The sequence below is a fragment of the Ceratotherium simum genome, unplaced genomic scaffold (genome assembly GCF_057802395.1).
Source record: "Ceratotherium simum simum isolate JZ-2026a unplaced genomic scaffold, ASM5780239v1 HiC_scaffold_61, whole genome shotgun sequence".
Classification (NCBI taxonomy): domain Eukaryota; kingdom Metazoa; phylum Chordata; class Mammalia; order Perissodactyla; family Rhinocerotidae; genus Ceratotherium; species Ceratotherium simum.
Genome location: NW_028261277.1, coordinates 48,085 through 53,876, shown reverse-complemented (window position 1 = coordinate 53,876; position 5,792 = coordinate 48,085). Strand labels below are relative to the sequence as shown.

The 5,792-nt window shown below is 36.1% G+C and overlaps 1 pseudogene; it reads left to right on the top strand.

Annotated features, from left to right (window-relative positions):
• The first annotated feature begins 434 nt into the window (after nucleotides 1–434).
• LOC101404431 (olfactory receptor 5M5-like) lies at nucleotides 435–3,926 on the top strand (annotated as a pseudogene).
• Nucleotides 3,927–5,792: the final 1,866 nt, after the last annotated feature.

Genomic DNA, 5,792 nt, shown 5'->3' with positions numbered 1-5,792 from the left:
TTCTGGATTCTTTTCCAATGCCCTCTTTCTGTCTAGGACCCCATTTTTCATAAGCCATACTTGTAGTCCAGGGAAACTTTTCAGAATATTCATCTTTTTCTTTTTTTTTTTCCCCCCAACCAAAGTACTTGAAATATGAGTCAGTCTGATAATACTCAAAGAACTAAACCGGGTCAAGGACCTTACAAAAACAGGTTAATGAAGAAGATTCTCATCTTTATTTTGCCGGGTTTCATAAGTAGTCACTTGACTCATTTGCACAATTACTGACTGCATCTGAATGTTTGCTGTGTTTGTTGATTCTTAGCAGCAGTCTGACGGATCTCCCATGGGCTCTGTCTTTATAGTAGTGATCTCTGTTTGCCATACCCCAAAATTCTAGAATTAAAATATGGCAAGTGATAATAGTTTCCACTAAAAAATGACATGTGCCCATGACCAGTGAGACCTGAGAAAAACTGCAAAGCTCCTTAGAGACTAAGTCAGGACTGTAATCTGGATTTTGGACTGGAGAGTCCATCCCTATCATCTGTCTTTCAAGAAAAATCTCTAGTTCGAGATCCTATTTTATTCATATTTGTTCTTTTCAGTAGCCTATAGTGCAATCATTGGTCCAGAATAGGGAGGTGATAATATCAGATAAATTGAATCTCAACATTTTTGACAACAGTTAGTATCTTTTCCCAAGCCGTCCATTCAACTGAGAGGAAGTGATGGCCTTTCCTGGGAAAGTAGCATGTTACAGAAGAAGAACACTAAACTGGAAACTATAATATCTGATTCCTCTCCTGGTTCTTCCATTTCTGAGCTGTGAGCCAGGGTCACAGAGTTAAATTTTCTGAACTTTGTCACTCATCTAACTGAACCTATCACCTCTATCTTGCCCACAATCTTGCTTCAGGCATCCAGCTCCCTGTCTGGAACTTGAAAGATGTCGAATAATTACTTGTTATAAGCGTGTATACGTAAATGAACGAACGGCTCACAAAGTGACTTAAAGTGTTTTCTGAACTATAAAATTTAAAGTTAATAAGATAGGTACAATTGTTGAAAGACCTTATAATGTTTAATAGCTAAGAAAATGATATTTGAAACCAGAAGTTCGAAGAAACCATCTATTTTGTGACTATAAAATGGAGTGATACACTATCTATATCATAGGGTTGTTGTTGGAATTAAATAATACATAGAAAGTACTTTAATATGGTGCATGGAACATTAACATTAATATTGTTGTTGTGTTGTTATACCTTCAAGCAGCAAATTAATCAGGTCTAGTAGTTTCATTTTTATTCTTAGGGCAGGTGAAAAATGAAGTGCTCATCACATTCAGAGGATATGAGAAGTTTCATATAGCCGCTGACAAGTTCTCTGATAATGAGACTTGCTAATGTCAAAACTGTTTCAGAGAAAAAGAATATTTAGATGTGTACTTCATTTTATGTAATTCTTAGTATACTGAAATTTGTAAATTAAAATTTGGAGACATTAACACATATAATATTTTAACTTATTCTTATTTAATATTTAACTTATTCTTATTTAATATTTACCTTAGTAAATATACCATAAATTTATTTAAATAATTTGTAATAAATTATTATGTAATATACGTATATATAAAATAATTTCTGATAAATTCAATAAAATGCATCGATTTGTATAAATTATGAGACAAAAAAATAAAGAATGCACATTAAACCACAACCTAGCATTAGAAACTATTTCTGTAAGTGAGGATGCAATTTATTTTTTCCTATTTAAGTAATCCATTAAGCCAATGGCAAATGTTGAAAAGCTTCTTCTTTTTAACCCTGATTTGAAATTTCATTTTCATCATATATCAAGTTATTTATGTGTGTAGATCTATTTGTGGACATTCTATTCCGTGACCTTGGTCATTTTTCCCAATTGTGTACTGATAGCACATTGTCCTGAATACTGCAGTTCTATAGTAGGTCTTGTTATATGAAAGGAAACTCCCTACAGAGGAAAGAGTGTTCTCTGCATGAGGCAAGGAAGCAGTTGAAGGAAATGTTAAGAGAACAGGTTGAAGATAAAGTAGATTGTGCTGATAATGGGCTGTGAATCTCAGATGGCACTTTGAATCTCTTCTCTTCAGATTATATTACCCACTGCTCCTCATTTTTGCTGACAGCTGTTACCTCTCAGATCACTCATTTCTCCACGATTTTAGAGCAACCCTTTCAGTGTGCTCCTACTCTCTGCGTCCTCATTATAATTCTTGTCTGGATAGTTAGCTATTCAGTATATACAAAGATAACCTTGGCCTGTCTCAAATTGAACTCCTCCATTCCACTACCAGCGCCAACCACACACCATCACCACCACTACCATCACCATCAACAACAACGAATAAATAAACAAAACTTCTTGTTGGGTTCCAGACAATGAGTTGGACATGGTGAAATATATAATATATCAGTAGATGACTGAACCAGGAAATATGAGATGAAAGTCTGACAGATAAATCATACTCCCTCTCTGGGATTCAGCTTCTCAGTGTTCAGAATGAACTTTACCTGTGTTATCATCTTCAAAATCCTTTCTAACTTGCTATGTACCGACGAAAAAATGTAGACAGGAGATCTAATCATTTATAATTTATTTTATGATTTCTTCTTTGACATGTAAGTTATCTAGATTTTTAAAAATTTCCCAAAGTATCAAGATACTTAAATTTATAATTTTGTCTTTAATCTCCAACTTAACTGCACAGTATTATTGCAAACACAACCTGAATGAAAACCATGTGTTGAAAAACTTTTAGACTTGCTTGACAGTATATCTATTCATATCTAATTACGGAAATGCTATTGAGATAACATAACTAAAGCCTTTTGGATCTTTTTACAATATTTAACTTGGTACAATAATTAACCAGACTTTCAGTGATTAAAAAAACTCTGTCATATCTCTCCTTAGATAATCAAACCAAAGCCTCACCGATGAGACCAAGAAATATCCAGAGGAAACTACACTGAGGTGACAGACTATATTCTCTTGGGCCTCACAAGACATCCAGGGTTGCGAGTTACTTTCTTTGTGTTGTTCCTTCTGGTCTACACAGTCACTGATAGGAAACCTGGGCATGATTGTTTTAGTCAAAATTGATTCTTGACTTCACACTCCCACGTACTTTTTCCTCTCAAGTTTGTCTGTTCTAGATCTGTGTCTCCACAAATGTCACTCCCAAAATGCTAGCTAATTTCTCATCAGAGAAGAAGGCCGTCTCGTACGCAGGTTGTTTGGTGTAGTGCTACATTGTCGTTGCTGTGGTCCTCACAGAGCACTGCATGCTGGCTGTCATGGCATATGACTGCTACATGGCCATCTGTAATCCTCTGCTCTACAGCAGCAAGATGTCCAAGAGTGTCTGGGTCTGCCTGGTCATTGTCCCTCATGTCTATGGCTTTCTCCTCAGTGTGATGGAAACCTTGAGGACCTACAACCTGTCTTTCTGTGGTGCCAATGAAATTAATCATTTCTACTGTGCTGATCCTCCTCTCATCAAGCTGGCATGCTCTGACACCTACAGCAAAGAGTTATCAAGGTACATAGTAGCTGGCTACAGCAACGTCCAGTCCCTCCTGATCATTCTCACGTCCTACATGTTCATCCTGGTTGCTGTCCTCAGAAGCCGTTCTGCAGAAGGGAGAAAAAAAGCTTTTTCCACATGTGGCTCCCACCTGGCAGTGGTCACAATCTTCTACGGAACCCTCTTCTGCATGCATCTCAGACGTCCCACAGAGGAGTCTGTGGAGCAGGGCAAAATGGTTGTGGTGTTTTACACCACGGTGATCACTATGCTGAACCCCATGATCTATGGCCTCAGGAACAAGGATGTGAAAGAGGCATCGAGGAAAGCAATAGGGAAGCAAAAATTGGGGAAGAAAATGTGCTAAACTGTCATTAAAAAAAACACTTCTAGACATAGGAAGATATGATATTATTGGGATAGACATCTCATTTTAAGCTAGTTTTGCACAATACAATTCTAACTTTCTGTATTAGGTAGGTAACGAGGTTAAAATCCCTGAAAACAGTGGGAGAAAATGGGAAGAATAGGAAGTACCATTTGGGCAATTTATTCACATTCTTGTATCAGCTAGTGTCCTTTCTTACAAAAGAATAGTGGCTTCAACAAATCTGAATTTTCACTTTCTTTTGTTTTTCTGTCAGATAAAAGCAGTCTGGAGGTTAGCAGTTTCCAATTTCTATGCCAGCCTTATTAAATCTGGTCTCTAAACCAAGTTTTAGAGTTTGTTTTACTTTAAACATGGCTTACATTCTTAAGGTCACTTCATGACGCAAAATGGCTGCTGGGAAGGCTGCCCACATGTGCAAAAGGTCTTCAGATATTCTAAATATTCTATACAACATGTCTTATATCTGTTGGGCCAAAACTTAATTATATCCTCAAACCTCCTTGAAAGCAGGTCTAGCAAATGTTTATTACAAGACACTGTGTATCAGGCTAAAATATGAGCGTTCCACCTCCACCCCATTGGTGAAGAAGAATCTCCACTCTACTTTTTAAAATACCTCACCTTTACCCCTTATTTATTTAACAACTTCCTATTCCACTTCCAATGTTGCCCAATACTTGAAGTTAATTAAATGTTATTTCACAGATGGTGGGAGAATCTCAGATACCTGAGAAAGTCTCCACAATGTTGAGTGAAACCTCTTTTAAAATATTTTGTCACACAAACATTTTTTCCAGAGGCTCAGTATTACAACTAAGTAAGCTTTTTCCTGCAATGTCAAAAAAATGCCTTCATGGATGTGTTTTCTATGCATAAGGCTGTTTTAGAAATCAAAATTATATAGAAAATTGTGTTTTCTTTATGTAGGCTAATTGTGCATGGTATCTAATTTTCAAGCTTTTCCTAACTTTTTTTTGTATGTTCAAGGACCTTTTTTTAATCACAAATGAGCCATTTTAATAGCCATTTAACTAAAATTATTTTAGAAATCATGATGTTTAGTTTTAATCGTGTTTAGACATCAATACGGGCAATGAGGCTTACTCAAATGCAAGTAAGAGACTCGCTGCCATTCTTACATTCCACTCATTTCCTTCACCATCCTAGTACATGGGATTCTAATATGGCCTCATCAAGTTACAATATGCCTTAATTCTTTGAAGTTGTTAGAGAGTGGTCAAAATTGCTAATGTTAAATCACTGAAGAACAAAACTGCATTATAATTTTCTTACATGGCTTCTCTATTAGTTGACGTTATCCCTTGAAGTGTCTTAGCAATGAAGGTAAGTATACAATTATAATCTGTGTCTGAGATTGTAATCTGTGTTAGAGGAGAGGACCTATAGTCTCCATGGACCATTGACAAGACAGGATATTTCATAATTGTGAAACCTTCTGGTGTGAATAAGTTCAAATCCAAGAATCAAGAAAGAGTTAGAACCAGGTTACTTGGCTGGTCTGAGAAGGACATTATCCAAATCTCTAAATATTGGATACAGAAACATAACTCTTTGGGCTCACAGGCTGAGCTCTTATGGGGTGAGAAAAGCAACACCTAGCCAAAGGATGTGCCTGATATTCTAAGTACTGGTTAAACCTGACGGTGTTTTTTCTCACATCTAGACCTGTTTTATAAAAGATACAGGAAGGGATGCAGCAGTAGTTCATATATAATGATTATCACCATTTTTTAAATTAATGAATCAATAAAATCTAGTCATTATTTCAATAAGTATTTGATTTGAAAACAATTTTGCCAGTAGAGATATAATTTATCAATA